We start from the raw sequence: 17074 nt of genomic DNA, 5'->3' as shown, positions 1-17074 counted from the left end.
TATGAACGGGTGTGGCAAAAGGTCCAGGAATTCTCAGATTTTTGAACTTTGAATTTTATTGTTATTAATGGTTTTATACTGTATTTTATGCTGCTTTTATGTTGTATTACAATTAAGTGTTTTAAATTTGTTGTTAGCCGCCCTGAGCCCGGGTGTCTGAACCGGGAAGGGCGGGGTATTAACAAAAAATTATTATTCATTATTATTTATTATTATATATTTAACACATCATGTTATGAAAGGTCAGATCAGAATAATAAATTTAATTTATTTAAAGTATTTTTGTCCTGCCTTCTGTTTTTTAAAAATGGTCAAGGTGTCTTACCACCTGATCAGCATATTGAAACAACACAAATAAAATAGAAAATAATGATGAATGGAAGAGACAGATGGCAAATAAAGCACATCAACTATTGTACCAGGAAGAATACATTAACAGCTCAGCAGGTCAAATGCTTATTGGAAAAGAAATGTCCTTGATAGTAATAAAGTCTGGGTGCAGACACAGAGAACATCCTATTTCACATCCCAGGCATACAAAATTCAGGTGTTGTTTGGATATGGAGGAGATTCCCTATAGAAGCTTGCAAAACCCAATGTTCTGCACCCCCAGAGAAGATTTTGCGGATGTGTGGGAAGTTCTGGGATGGTGGGAGGAAATAATGACAAAGTCCTGTTGTACAGGTGAAAGTGTGTTTGTAAGCTCTTTGGGAAGAGGATGCTTCACTTGTGTCTCACAAATATGTAGAATAGCAGTGGTAGCTATTGTACAGCGGTGTGAAGTCATTAATGTTGTGTATTGAGCAGGGCCGTCTCAAGCATATCGGGTGCCCGGGCGCCGTGGTGCAAAGATCGCTCCGGCGCCCCCCCCTGCCCCGTTTCCCAACGTTGCTGTCTGGTGGGCGCAGCCACGCGGCGCCCTGCGCCACCCAGCCTTGCCTTAGAGCCAGCCCTGGTATTGAGTCAAAGGATTTTATATCTGTATTACTATCTGTAACTGTGATTGCCTGATATTGTTCCCTCCAAAATGTATCCCTTTCTAGCTAGTCCCCCGTCCCTATAAATGTAGCTTTCCTCTCCTCAGAGCTCAGTCTTGTTTGCTTTAATAAAGAAGTGTTACTAGAGAACTGTCTCCAGCATATTATGTCAAGAGAGGTGAAATCACGAACCCCACGTCACAACAATTACCACATGTAAAGACCAATGCAGTATACAGTCATACCTCGGTTTACGAACCGCTCGGGTTGCGAACAGTTCGTGTTACGAACTGCGACCCGGAACAGATCGTGTTCGTAACCTGAGGTACTACTGTATAAACCTCTCTTTGTACACAGCATTCCTGTAATAACTATGGGCATTTTATTAACTGTATTAATAGAACCACAAATGTAGGAAGCTAGTCCTCTTATAAATGACTCTGTTAAACTTGGGCTGTGTACACACTATACATTTGACATTTCCCCTCCTCAAAGAATCCCAGGAACTCATAGCAGAGCTACACTTTCCAGCACCAGTGATAAAGTACAGTTCCGATGATTCTTTGAGGAGAAAAAGTGTGCTTGCTTTAAATGCATAGTATCTACATAGCCTTGACTACTCCTGGTTCTTATAAAGCCTGGACTACTGTATTAAAATAGCATGTGGCATACAAGGAAATGTTCCAGTCTTTATCAGTGTACTTTTGTTCAGTCTGTCTCACACAGCATAACATTTTTACACAGGCTTAAGAAGCAGGGGAAAAAAGGGAACACAATGTTCCCCATATTAACTACATTAACATTTATGAAGACATCTGCCAATATAATTATATTTTCATAAAAGCACTTAAGATGTTCTAAAAAAATAAATGCTTCCAGTTTAATTTTGAACAAGTTCGTTGAAAAGGGAGCAATGTTTCTGTGAGTAACTGCTATGTTGGAAGAAGCTTCCATGCTGGTTTGTGGGCAAAATTGTACAAAGGCAGAACTTGTAAGTTCTTATGGGGCATCATTTCTAAAGCTAAGGTGCATTCTGGAGTCTGGTTCCCCTCACCTCCAACCCATAACTCGTGCAATATCACCAATGTGCTTGGGGCATCCAGACTCTTTGCACATGTTAATAGTTCTTACTCAAGCAGTTTTTAATGATATTCATCCTTAATTTTCTTCTCCTCTAACCTTCTTTCATTACTTTAAGTTACACGCTATTTTACCCAAGGGTGGGTAGAACAAGTACATTGTACCTATTTCAATACAGAGAAGAGGTGGGGGGCGGGGCGGCGGCTTAGGGTTAATAGGCTACACTCCCACCAGCTGGGAAATTGTATTTAAATGTCATGCTTCCCAGCTGGGCTAATCACAGGGAGCAGAGAAATGGCTGGCTGCTCCTCCAATAATCCTGCCATCACTCTTTCCTTTTGGGTCTCCCAGATTGTCCCATTCAGGAATGTCAGGGCCTCAAATTGGAAAAAAAAACTGCACAAATGTGTAAACCTATTTAGGAAGATGTCCACAGGTCACATGTGAGCTCCCATTTCTGTTCTCTTAGACTTTTCATTCAGCAGACACAAGCTGTTGCAGTTTAATAACTAGAGCTATGCTGAAAAGGTCTTTTTTTGGCCATCTATTGGGAGGAAAATGAACCCTTACTGCAACCCAAGGGGGGTGGGGGGGGAGGGAATAACTTTCTCCAATTTTTTTGGGGGGAGGGTTCCACTTACCGTATTTAATGGTATGAATTGGACAAGAATTTCCCATTATTTCTCATTGCTTTTCTTTTTTTAAAAAATGCCTCGTGGCACTCTTAGTTGTGAAGGACTCTCTGCACAGCATCATAGAATTGTAGAGTTGTAAGGGACCTGAGGGTCACCTAGTCCAATCTCCTGCAATGCAGGAATCTCAACTAAAGCATCCATTTTATGTTGTCAACACTAGAAGGGAATTTGTGTTGCTAATAACTATATAACCATTTCCTATTCCTGCATTTTGAACAAACAATATTTTGCTCACTACCTGCTGCAGCAAACATATTACATGGTATCTGCACCACAATGCAGCTTTGACTGTGATATTCATGGTCAAAATACATGACACAATTTTCTAAAGATCCAGGCTGAGGAATTATGCATGGCATTGGCACTTTAAGTCATGAATTTCATCACACACTAAAACAAATGCTTGCATCATTTAATCAATTGCAGCCACAAATCTTCAACATAAAAATTAAATTCACACCTCCTTGGAAGCCACATTTATTACCCACTTTCAGTAGAAAGACACAACGTATAGCATTGAGTTCATGTTTCCATTGATCCTTGAGATGGCTGTATATGAAATGTGAAGGTACAAATGTCTAAATTCCAGGTCTTTTAAAAATACATTGTACAATGAAAATAAGTAGAAGTGTTGTTGCAATTCTCTACCCATTTACCTGGGAGTAAGCCATGTTGAATTCAGAAGGATCTATTTCTGAGAAGACATGTAAAGGATTGCATTGTAAGCCAACTAAATGTGATTGTCTTATGAAATCTGTTATTTGTCCTACGGGACTTAACTTGCAGAAGGTATCCTGGTCCTTCTTATTTTCACTTTGTACAGCCAACTATAAACTGCTTATGTATGTCTCAAAACACAATAAGATCCTGCTGAATGGCCCATCTAGTCCAGCATCCTGGTTTTAACAGTGGTCAGCAAGATTCCTGTGGGGAGCTTGGGAGCCACATAAATGTTTAACAGCACTCTGCCCATCTCTTATTGCCAGCAAGTGGTATTCATAATGCCTCTTCTCCTATGGCCCACCATTCCTCAGGTGACAGAAACATGTTTCTAGGAACATGAATAGCACATAATATAAAAGGGAGGCCAGCATCTAAACCCTGAACCACCTGGGAAGGGCATTGTATCTCATTTAAGTGGAATTCATGTGGAAGCCACAGTATGGCCTCTCCTGTTTTGATAGATGGCTTGTTAGGAATACCTGGCGATGGATGCTCTTGAGTCACATGAAGGGGGCTCCATTAGAGCTGCTTCATGCCCCTTTCTCTGTTTCATTTCCATCACTGTGATTGCTAGCTAGTTTTCTTTCTCTAAAACAGAATTTTATGAAACAACATTCCTTGAAGAATGTAGAACTTGGTTCTTTAAGCCTGTCTGATATATGAGGGTTTAATGCTACCATACCTCATTGTGTAGTTGTTCTGCATTGCTGTCTCACTGATCTTTGCAGGATTGAAAGATGCGACAGATAGACCTTTGCAAAGCCATAGATGGCTATTGCACTCATCCAGTGCCTCTGCCCCTCTGTGATTTGAGCAGTGCAATATGGTCCAGCAGAAGGACAGGTTGCCACATTTCCATGCGTTAGCAAAAGAATGAGAACCAGTCTAGAGTAGTGCATGAGTGACCTTGGACAAATCTCCCCCCTCCCCCCCCAGTTGACGTGATATTTAAATGGGATTAACCCCATTGATACTTCACTGAAAATGCTATGCAAATAGCATGAATAAATATACTTGGATGAGATCCAACACAGCTGACAAAAATGATATTGTATGAAGATTAGATGAAGGAGCTCTTTTTAATGTATTTCTCAAAATATACACATTTTTAACATCCCACCCCCTTTAAATCTCATGACAGATATACCAAAATTGAGAGGTGAGCCCACTTTGGATCTGCCACCACTCCTTTTCTGACTGATGAACAAAAAAGTTTAATGTGAGTTGAACCTAGAAGAAACCTAGCAGGACTGTTTCATGGACTACTCAGCAGAGTGCTTATTGGCTGGCTCTTGTGAGGTCCTCAAGAAGCCACCATTTCCCCACTATTCAATCCAGCTATGCAGATCACTGGTTGGCTGGCTCTTATTGGAAATCACAAAGTTACCCCCACCCTCCCAATGCTCAAAGATAAAATAAAATCTAATAACCTCTCAGCTGGTTTATTTGGGGATTGGAGTTTCAAATAAGACTAACTAGAAAGACTAAACTATAACTATGCTGTGCGCCTGAAGCAGTGTAAAATAAGAACCTCAATACATGAGGGTGGAACAAAACTTCACATTGGGATTAGAGAAGACATGTGCAATAGGAGAGGAGTAAGAGGAGATCATGGGGTGGAGGGTGGGAAGGTACTGCAAAAATCTTGCACTCACTCCAAGCTAGAGACCTTTTTCTGCCTCAGGTCTTAATTCACCCACTTACCCACCCCTGTTCACGCCAATACATGCCTTGCCATTTCAAACCTTCCATAATTTTTTTTAAAGTTTTCACTCTAGATCTAATTTTGTGAAATGCTGACTTCCCAATCACTCAGATGACTTAAGCCAAGCATTCTGTACCTTTAAAATACAATTTTTGTTAGACAAAGTTGACTTCCTCCCCGCTCCTCTGCCGATGCCCCCAGCAGTACAGCCCCCTGTCTTGTTACATGTGTTTCTTTCATTTAAACCTAACCATTGTGGAGATGTCATCTTTTCGGCGTTTCAATAAAAATGTGCCGTCAGCAGCGTGTTAACACATAATGCTAATTAAATTGCACCAAATTACTCAGCAGTAGTTCAGTCAGTTAAAAAAAAAACACCAGGTAGAAAGCACTAATTACTCACCCATGACATATTTCTAAGTCTAATGGGAAATGTATGCGTTGTTGAACTTGCATTGCTTCACCTTACAGTAGTTGCTTTTCAGGTTAGATAAATCTCATCACTGGTGTAAGGAGAGAAGGAGAGATTGCAAATCGCAATTACTCTAAAGCCTTTCATTCTCACCAAAAAGTAAAACATGTAGATCAACAGGCTCTTCCCATTCATTTTTGCCTGCCTGCTCTCTTGAGTCTGTTAGGCTGGAGACAGAAGTAAATCCCCACCACTGCAGAGAACTGAAGACAGTCTAAGGAAGGATTTCTGCTTGTGGTGTGTATACCCATTCCACCTTTGCTTCAGGTAAGCAGATTTTGATGAGTCTGAGCAGCTTCCTCACCTGTTTTGTGGCCCCATTTGTAGGCAGCGGAAGCACATGTGTGTTTTGTCGACTGGAGGAATGAATTCTGAGGGCTGGGTGCAAACATTACTAGCACTTTGCTCATTTCCTCACTGCTTCACATGCCATTTTGGTTTTCTCCAGAATTCCCTGGAACAATGCCACATCACAATGTCACATTGTTTTCTGGGGTATTTGGGGAGTGGGGAGGTGACCATTAGCAAGTGCTGTGACCTGACCCTACATGTATGCCTTTCATAATGACACTGGGTTGTCCAGGTCATAGTTTGAAACCCAAATGGTTGTCGATATGCAGCGGAATGGATCTGGGTGGAGGAGTGTTTTGTCCCTTATCTTTGAAATTCAACCTCCACCCTCAGAAATGCCTCAAAAAGATGAAAGGGACTCCTCTTTCACTTGCATCCTTACTCCACCTCAGCCAAAAAAGGGGGGGGGGGGGCTACAAGAACATTTGGCCCAGCATTACTTGACCAGAGGTGTGTGAGAGTAGATCAAAAGAAAGTTGAGGAATATACCACAGGAAGCAAGGTCTCTCTTGAAGCACTTTCAATTCCCTAAAACCTATTTCTGCCTTCAGTGTTACTGATTCTATCATTTTAAGCTTTCTTCTTTCTCGGGGCTTTTGTGACACTGTCCTCTGCCAATTTGTCTCCTATCTCGCCAATCACTCCTTTGCAGACTATTTTCATGGCTCTTTCCCTTTATCTCTGCTGCTCCCCCAAAGGGGCCTGCAAGGTTCATTTCTTGGTTCACCTCAGTTCCTCTGTCCCTTGCCTGGCATGTTCACTCTCACAGGCTGCTCTCATTAGTTCAAGGCTTTAGCTGCTGCTGCTGCACTGTGATGATTTCCAAATCTGTTTTGCTTTACACCATGATTTATCAGCGCAACTATGTTATTATTCTCTGGTAGATGAGGAAAGCAATTCTAGGTTCCCTTCTGGCACCTTTTTTCCCCCTAGAAAAATCGCACTGGGACAAACTATAGGCATCTGGTAAGCCACTGTGAGAACAGGATGCTGGACACGAAGGGCCATTGGCCTGATCCAGCAGGTATCTGATGTAAATGAAAAATGTAATTCTCCCTTAATATATATATATATTTAAAAATCTTACCAACTCTCTGTCACCTGAGATGTGTGTTTTCATGACTCACCCTATTCCTGTGACTGTAATTTGTTTTAGGTGTTTTTAACTTTTTATTATTGTCACCCGCCCTGGGACTTTGGGGTGAAGGGGGTAAAGAAATCTAATAACGTAGCACTGAGGAGAAAATTCCACGATGGAATGTTCTCCCTCCCCCCCCCTGCACACTGTAAATCTGTTATAGGTCCCGCCCCCCAATCTCTAGAGCTGATTTGGTGACACCACGGGGCATGTACAGAGGGTGGAAGTGCTAATCTTTGCACTAGTGCAAATGTTTATTTGAATCTCTTTAAATCTAGAGTAGCAGTAGTAACAAAAACAGAACATACTGTGTATTGTAAATATATTATTGTGTCCTGTAAGCATACAGATGGGAGCAGTAGCCTAATTTAACAGCGTGCAGCCTTCAGGCATAGTCTCCTTTGACTGACCTCTTCCTTAGTCTAGGAGAAAACTATGTAGCAGGCCTCTGCTAGAGTTCAGCCCGGAAATATATAAATCTGTTAGGTTACCAACACCTGAGTGGAGTAGGCAACAGACAACACATATACGTAAGGGGATGTTGAAGTGGATTTTAAATAGATTCAGTGTCTTCTGTCAACCTCTGTCAGGTGGCAGAGCAACCAGCCCCCACACCAGGTTGCTAGGAACGGTTAAGACAAGGGAAAGTCCTTACCACCTGCTTTTGATTCAATATTTACAGAGAGAGGCTTGGGAATGCAGCCTTTTGGAAAAATGGTGTTGTCCCGAGTAAATCTCCATCCACCTTCTTTATTCGTCAACAGCACCACCACCCCTACGTTTGCCGCTTAGGGCCATCTGTCTTCGAGCTCTTTGCTCTCTTACTTTTAAGGCTTGCTGGGTTCTGGGAGATGGTGGGTCTGGAATGCTGTCCAGTGATAATGTGTCAGCCAGCTGCTCTGGCTCTGCCACCACCTCCTCCTCCTCTCCTATTATTTTCCAACTTTCCCCCTCATCAGCTGTGACCTCCCTCAAACCCCTGTTGTAATTCTGAACTGTCTTCTCTGGAAGGGTCAGGCAGGGGAGGCGGTCTCCACCATTCCTTTTCTGCCCAGCCCCTGACAGCCCCTAATGACATCTAAGGGATTTCAATACAGACAGAAAGTGTTGGTATTTCTAAGACGCTGTCTATGGCTGCTTGTTTCCTCCTTTTCTATGCTGTTCCCTATATACATGTGCTGACCAAGTGCTGTACTATAAATTAATTTCCTGACACATCTCTCTCCTTGACCCAAATGGCTTCCCAGAAAGCAGCATTTTGAAAGCAAAATGCAACAGATGTGCTGAACAAAGGCATATTTTTCATGAAGTTATTGGGGAAAAAAGTTTATTTAAAGAGAGCTTACAGGAGCTTTGATAATGCATTGATGCACACATTACACCATTTGTAAGTGTGGCCTCGGCTGCTCTGTCCTTGAAGGCTATTCAGAAATAGGAGTGCCAAATCCACAGTTTTATAAAAGGGGACACTTAAGCATGCTGTGCTATTAATATTCCATTTAAATAAAAGTACCACCACTTGAAGAAGCTTTGCTCTATATAGAAAAATATTCAGCACTTGTAGCATGCTTCAGATTTATTATATTCAGTTTTACAACAGATCTCTATTATTTTCAAGATTGTTTGTTTGTTTGCTTGCTTTTTACAAAGGTGTAACTGAGGCTAAGGGATAGTGGTTTGGCTAAGTTCACACAATGACAGGTGGAATTGGAACGCAGGCTACCCAAATCCAAATCTCACCCTTTATACCCTGGACCCCACAATTTTCATATTAAAATCAAAAGGTCTGGATAACTCCCTGATCTTCCTGCTCTTTTCCAAACCAGGAAATACCCACAGAAGCAATCTTTCTTCTTTAGCTATTTAAGAGGAGCCTCTGTGGTTCTGCTTCATATGTGTGTGAATATTTTATTTTATTATTATTAGCCCACCCATCTGCCTGGGTTGCCCCGGCCACTCAGGGGGGCTTCCAACACTAGACAGACAGACAGACAGACAGACAGACAGACAGACAGACAGACAGACAGACAGACAGATTTCAGCTTTAAGCTCATATACACATTTCCAACACATATAAAAACATAAAAAAATGTCAAACATTAAACATGTATGTATGGTCCTATCTGCCGACCAACATTAGCATATTGAAAGTCCCCACTTTATCCTTAACACTCTCTTCCTTTTCAAGTCCTGTTCCTCACTAGCCTCAGCCACTCATGCATTAAAATTATGTTTGCAGCCAAAGTCACATGAGGGTGTTGGTTAGAGGTGCAGACTGAATCTGACAGGACCGGCAATACGACAGACCAGTGTCATTCTTCTGTTGACATAGAGCTTGGCAGAAGCAGGAGTTGAACCAAACTGGAAACATTCTACAACATACAGTGCTGGAAGCGGGAGCACTGTAGCAACAATCATAAGGAAGGAACAAGAACATGGCGAGAGGAAATGTAAATGAAGGCTATGCTTGCCCCTGACCCACATAGGCACAAATCCAAAAAGCTGTTTTCTGAAAAGGGAGGGGTGGACCTGACAGATATGCATGGAAGCCCAGTGTGCCACCTTGCCCCCGCAATTTAGGGGGCTGCGGAATGTCAGTACGCCCTGCGGTGTGTGCGAGTGGCGTCAGCACAACCCACAGCATACCCACATAAACACCAGGGAATCTTGAGGGGTCCAGCCCATTCCTTGACTTTTTTGGGGGGGAGGCCCCCCCCCTCCATGATGGTGTACCTGACAGATGCCCAGAAGAAGCATACTGATAACTGGACATAAAGCCAGGTGGATTTACTGTAATTTTAGGGAACCACACCAAGTTATTCTTATAATCAAGGGTACTCACATTTGGGCTGGGCTTAGTGGCCAACTGTTCTCTCTTGTAGCTAATTTCTTGGTTCCTGCCCCACAAAGGGGAGGGGAGGGGAGCCTATCCTTTTGTACCCACCACCTGTGGTGGGGTTACTAAGGAAGATTTGAGGAGATGGGAAGCAGGGTGGTAATGGTGCCACAGGGAATGAAGCATAACCACTTACATACATTGTAGTCCTGCTAGAAGCACTGCACTGTCCTTGAACGAAATAAACAGGAGAGATATGCTCCAGTTTTGCAATGGGATGCCCCTTCCACTGAGACATGGGAAATCCTTCCAGCAGCCTCTGAAATGAGACAGAGTTCAACTTTCTTTCATGACTTTTGTCCCTATCAGCACCAGCCTTCCCATTGGTGCTAGTTGACCCCAAATCAGCAGAGGAGAAAGACAAAGCAGACAAAGCAGTCATTAGCGATCATCAGAGCGCAATAAGGCCAGGAAATAAGGCTATGCTCACTCAATTGTTGGAGGCAGTATGCCCCTGAATACCAGAGTTGCTAGGGTTCATGAGTGCAGGGAGTGCTCTTGTACACTGGTTTTCTACAGACATCTGGTTGGCTTCAGTGGGAACAGGATGCTGGGACTAGATCGGCCATTGGGCTGATCCAGCAGGGGTCTTATATGCTCTGGGTCCTGGTCCTGACAGCCATTCACCAGGGTCTTGATAAACCTCCAGCTATTTCTGCATACCTGGAACTGCGAAAACAATGCATTTGACAAGCACAAATGGTAAGCTCAGCTAGTGGGCTGTGTTTGGTATGGTGGGGAACAAGCTGCGCCAGCCTCTTTTAGAATATTCTTGCTAGTTTTATAAAATGGGTCAGTCTCCTTCTTCTCACGCAATGGCAATGTTTTCTTAAAGTTTCCTGAATGCAGAACTTTAATTAGAGAGTAAAATAGTCAATGATTAGGGTCATGGCAATTTTTGTCATAGTGGGAGATAAAATTCAAAGGGAAGTGGGACAGCTTCACTTGTTATATATACAATCTTAATTGTTGCTTTTAGACTGTATTTAATTTTTTAAATATATGCTGTGTGCTCTGTGTAGGCACCATATGCAATGGTGCTTCATGAGTCATTCCAACACAGAATAAAAGAAAGTAGATAAAGGCCACCTACCAGTTTAGCTTAGCATATTTTCATTAAAACAAATATAGCCATTCATTCAAATGATGAGATTCTCTCAGAGTTTCACAGAGGCCATATCAATGCAGTAATTTCAAAATGTTCCCTGTGAGGTAAATTAAATATAAACAATGAAGGATGGACTGTTCCTGTTCCTTTTACCTGGGCCTCTCCTTCCAGCCATTTCTTTTTCTTCCTTAAAGCTTGGTTCCTCACTGGCTTGAAATGTGCTTGTTGTAATTCAATCAGAAGTGCTTTCCATCAATGTAAAGTGATGACTGGATGCAACCCGTTTATTTACCTCAATTCATAGCTTTCTAAATGTGTTTTCCCTGAAATATGCAAATATCGAGTCACGTTCCTTGCATCCACACGTTCCTTGCAACCACATCTCACTGTACTTGGATACAGATACATAGGAGAAACTCGCTCCTACAGGAGGCAGTGATCGCCACCAATTTGAATGGCTTTCAAAGAGGACTGGGGAAAGTCAGGGAGGGAAAAGCTACTGATGGCAGTACTCTGCCTCCACAGCTGGATGCAGTAATGCTTTTGAATTCCAGTTGCTGGAAACCACAGGAGGGAAGAGTGCTCTTGTGCTCAGACTTTAGTTGTGGGTTTCCCATAGGCATCTGGCTAGCCACTGTGAGAACAGGATGCTAGACTACATGCACCATTACCAGGGCTTTTTTTTTTCTGGAACTCGCTGCAACTCAGTTCCAGCCATTCATAAGAGAACAAGGCATAAATTCGTGATGAGTTATTGCACTTCTTTTTCTAGAAAAAATAGCACTAACCAAGCAGGGCTATTTCAACCTTCTTATGAGAAATAAGTGGAAATAAACATGGGAGAGGGAATGAGCAGGTGCACATGACGTGGATGTAGGGTAAACAGGCGAGCAAGACTGAGCTTCATATATTGAATTGAAATAAGCAACAAAATATTTAAGAGGATGCCTCCAGTGTGCCTTTCTTTTACAAGTAGAATTCTGCTGCTGAGCTAACAGAAGACATTGCCTATAATCAGATGCAGCATGAGCTTGTTTCCCCAGAACTATAAATTGACTGTACACCTACCTCCACATGTCAGCTTTGCTTACCCACTTCCAGTTGTCACCAGCCTACACACTGTTTTATGAATACTGCTTTTGGCGTACATGTCACCATGGATGAATAACCTCTTTGATTAATGGAAAAGAGTGTTGTTAAGTAAACAGACATTTCTTAATACTGTTTTGAATAAATAAAAGGAAATCAGATACTTGGAATCTCTTTACCTGTTAGGAATTCCCTAGCTATCATGCTGTTCAGTGTCTATCTGAATGTAACCATCAGGGGGAAGTCATCCTGAGGTTTCGGTTTCTGCGTTATCAGCATGTGGATGACACACAATCTAATCACACATTTCTATCTACCAATCCCAGTGAAGCTGTTAGAACTCTTGAACAGATGTCTGGAGGCTGTTTTGAAATGAATGAAGGTGAATAAACTGAAACATAATCCAGGCAACAAAAAGGGACTGTGAGTAGAAAGATCTCTTCTTGTGGATTGAGGAGCCAACTTGTTCCGGATGGGGCTGTGCTCCTTCTAAAAGACCAGTTTGAGAGCCCTCCTAAACACAACAGTGCCTGTGGAGGCAGAGGTGATGGTACTGGCTAGGAGTGGCTTTTATCAGTTCAAGCTGATTTGTCAGTTTTGAGCTCTCCACCTCTAATGTGGCTTCAAGAAACTGGTATTCAGCAGTACCTGAATACCAACAATGGAGGTAGAACATAACCATCAGGCTTAGTAGCCACTGAGAGCTTCACCCTCCATTAACTTGTCTAATCCAGGATGTTGTGACACTGAGCTTCATTGGATGTCCCTGAGTTCTAACATTATGAGGCATGGACAAAAATATTTCTTTACCCACATTCTCCATATGTCACATATTTTTAGACACTTCCACCAGAGACAGCGACTGGCCTAGTAGGAGACTCCCTCACAGGGCTGTCTTAAGCATATGTGGCACCCTGGCGCCGTGGTGCGACGGATCCCTCCGGCACCCCCGCCCCGTCCTGTTTTCCAGCGCGGCGGGCAGGCTCAGCGCGCAGCCCTGCGCCACCCAGCCGGGCCGGCCCTACTCCCTCACTTGAAACAACTCAAAAGTCTTCCACTAGTTCCAGATTTAGGGTGGTGTGGGCAGTTTGCCCTGCACAAGATGCCGAGCTGAGGGGTGTGTGAAATTGAGAAGATCCATAATCGAGAAGATCCATTTGGAGTTGCCAAATTTTGGCCTCACACAGGATGCCATGTTATGAAATATTACCAAAGTCTGTCCGTGCTGCCACCCAAATGTTGCCACTTCAGGGGTTACACAGTAGTGGGGAAACTGATCCCTTGACTCTTTGTTTTTGATTCCAACTTGGACAAAACTACGCTGGCTGTTGATGGTTGGAAGGAAGTTATTGGACACCAGGCCTGTACTACCCAGGTGAGAGATGAGATGGGGCTCCTAGATATTTTCTGATGTGAGGCAGTCATATATTCTGCTTATCAATGCCTCTGTGTGTCTTTTGATATGCTTGAATAGATACTCTTGTTAATATGTACTTAGGCCGTTTTTCTGTAGGGAAACATAAAGGTAGGTACAGTACCTACAATCCTCATGTTTTGTCACATATTAAACATATTGGTTATGCTTAAACATATTGATTATGCTGAGAGTTTTTAGATAATTACTTTGGTTCAGTGCTTGTATTTTGTTCCATCTTATGGTTTTATAATTTTAAGATTTTATGCATTTATGGTATTTCGGTCCCCCCCCCCCCCAAAATAATAATTTTTATTTGACTTGACAAGTATAAGATTATAACAATACCAAATACATGGTGTTTTAATGAATATTATTGCACACCACTTCAATAGTTTTGTGATTTGGCAGTTTATAAATACTCTTATAAATTATAGAATGAAACGGAAAAGTAGAATTTTTAATTGTGATTGTGTTGCTCCATATTTTATATTGTTCTAGATTTTGTAAGCCACCGTGGGAAAATACTATATATTGAACCCTGGTTAATAAATTGATTAGATGAATAAATAAAATAAACCTGCCTGCTTTTAGTCTTTTTTTTAAATTTCCATCTATGTCTGCTAATGTAGCTCTTTTACAGTTCCTTGATAGACTTCAGACACTTCACTTAGTGCAAATTTGTCCAGGCACATAGTTAATTGCATCTAAAGTGTGTGAGGTCACAGCTGTTTTAAACCTGTATCTAAAATGTGACAGCAATATTGTTGAGCAATGCCTATTTTTTCATTAGTTAATACATTTCATGAGTGAAAATCTGAATGTCATTCAACTTGATTGTTTCACTTAGAATGTTAAATGGCTGAAGTGTATTGCTTTCATACATCCACTGTTCAAGTCATGGAGAGGCATGCGTCAAGAAGGCTTTTATGTGTGTCAGGAAAAGAAAAGCTACTGCTCTTTTTAAAATAAAAATAAAAATGAAGTTTTAGAGCTAGGTTAAACTTTTCAAAACTTATTCTTCTTTATTTCAATTATCTTCATGTGATCTTGCCCCTGGACACGCCATCTAAAGGAATGACAATAATTTTAGAAGAATATTATTACTGTCAGTTTTGTGATAGGTGTTAAGATGCTCCAGTGATGGGTGAATCAATTATGCATTTAGATTTATAATTTAAAACTGCAAAGGTGCACCCAGTTATGCATGTTTAACTTCCAGGGACATCAGTGTGAAATACATGACCTGAGGATTAGCCACAGGAAGGAAGTGCTGCATATCTAGTTTGAGCTACCCAATAAATTTGAAAGGTCAATCTGGCTAAAATAGACTAGCAATAGCCGGGATCCAAAATACCTCTTGTACAAGTGGAATTTCTGCTCATGCAAGAGCAGGATATACACCCATTCTCCCTTGGTCCTCTGCCATGGCACACACCATGGTATAATATCAGGGGTAGCCAATATGGTGTCCTTAGGCTGATTCGCCATTCTATATGGATACAGCGGATCTAGCTCAGGTCTCACCGACGTGGTGCCCTGCAGATGTTGTACTTCAGTTCCCATAATCCCTGACCATTAGCTGTGCTGCCTGAGGCTGATGGGAGTTGGAGTCCAACAGCATCTGGAGGGCACCATAAAGGTCATCTCTAGTATATACAAATTGTAATATCAACTCATATGTCTTTTGCCACCTAGATTTTAAGAGATAGATTGGTCTACTAAAGTAGTAAACTGAATTGCTTTGCAGTAGCTGAGTGAGGCTAACAAAGAGAGAATATAAGCTTTTTATTTATAGTTGTATCATGATGAACCCATACAGCTTCCTATTCATTATAATATTATACTTTTTTCCCTTGAGTACACCCAGCCCAACTGACATCTAGACATCTGTTTCTCTTCCACTTTCTTATCTTTTCCAGACATTTTGACCCTCTGTGACACATTGATTTCATCTGCTGGGAATGAAATGCAAAGAGGGGTGTTATCAGCATGGCTATAACGAGGGCACATGTTGGATAGACAAGGCTAGAGATCTTCTCTGATAAATGTTTGAAACTAATGAAGATACAGTATCCTAGAAACAAATCAGCCCAAAACATAGTTGGACTATTTACCATTACATCGAGCATTATGGCAGCAGCATTAAAGAATGGAGATAGACCGATCCTGATATTGCATGGAAAATCTAGAGGACACTTTATGCCTTCATGTCAACCTATCTCATTTATTAGTAAGTAACAGATGAAAACCATCACTTTTTTTAATCCTCTGCTGCAGTGGTGGGCATACTTTTTATTTTGAGGCAGGGCCAGTCAAAGGCATTTTGCTGCCTGAAACAAAGGGTGAGAAGTTGCCTCCTTCCAATCCTACGCCAGGTACAAAAGCTCAGCAGGCTGTTGAGTGGCTTCGTTTAGGACAAGTTGCACAGCACACAGAGACAGAGCTTCTGCCACCTGCTGTCCTTCAATATTTGCTGCCCGAGGCACCTGCTTCACTCTGCTTGATTACAGAGCCGGCTCTGTTTTCAGGATCACATTCCCCCTGGGGTAATCAGAGGCTGCGTGGAGAGAATAGCACGCAGTGCCAGAACCTACATGGAGGAGAGGAGCAGAGTGAAAAGTGAATGGGGCTAATCTCTTCCCCACCCCCCTCAACGCCTTTCTCCCTCCTTTCCTTTTGACACTCCCTTTCCCCCATTTATACACCCTTTCCACAAACATGAAATTGGGATGAGGCCCACATTAAATTTGTCTGAGGACTGCAGGTTGCCTGTCCTTGATTTGTTGTCTCTTGGTGAGACCAATGAGCTATCCAAGAAGTTGAAATTCCCATAAGTTCAGAATTCTCTGTGTGTGTGTGTGTTCATAGTACTAGTGACAGCTTTGTAGTATATACCAATATTAAGCAGGTAAATGTAGCCATATATAAGAAGGTCCAGATGGCATCGCCCACACTCTCCTCACTAAGACGTGCAGTATACAGCAGGGAGCCAATGGAGCCTCTTGGAGAAGGATTTTCCCTACCACCACCATAGAACATACACCTAGAAGAACACCCCCCAAAGACTGCACAGCCTGTGCCTACACTACCAATTTACACCTGCTACCTGCATAGGTTGGCAGAGGAATTAATGATGCCCGCAGTAATCTTTTCTGCGGACTAGAAACATTCCTGATCTCTAATTGTGAGTTCATGAGGACATCTTCTGAATGGGAGAAAACTCTGTGTTTGATTGTTCTGATACCATGCATGATCCATGGGGGAGCGATGGTTTCTGAGACCACGCAGTGTGGAAACAGGTTGTTATGCAGATCAGCAAAGGGTGGTTACATATCAGCGCCAGAATGGATAAATGAAAATGTGAAGTGCAGAAAACGAATTTTAGAACATATATTCCCTTGCCAAGAAGTATCGAGTTTTTTT

Source organism: Zootoca vivipara, chromosome 3 (assembly GCF_963506605.1).
Source record: "Zootoca vivipara chromosome 3, rZooViv1.1, whole genome shotgun sequence".
NCBI classification, from domain to species: domain Eukaryota; kingdom Metazoa; phylum Chordata; class Lepidosauria; order Squamata; family Lacertidae; genus Zootoca; species Zootoca vivipara.
Note: the sequence above shows the minus strand (reverse complement) of the source record.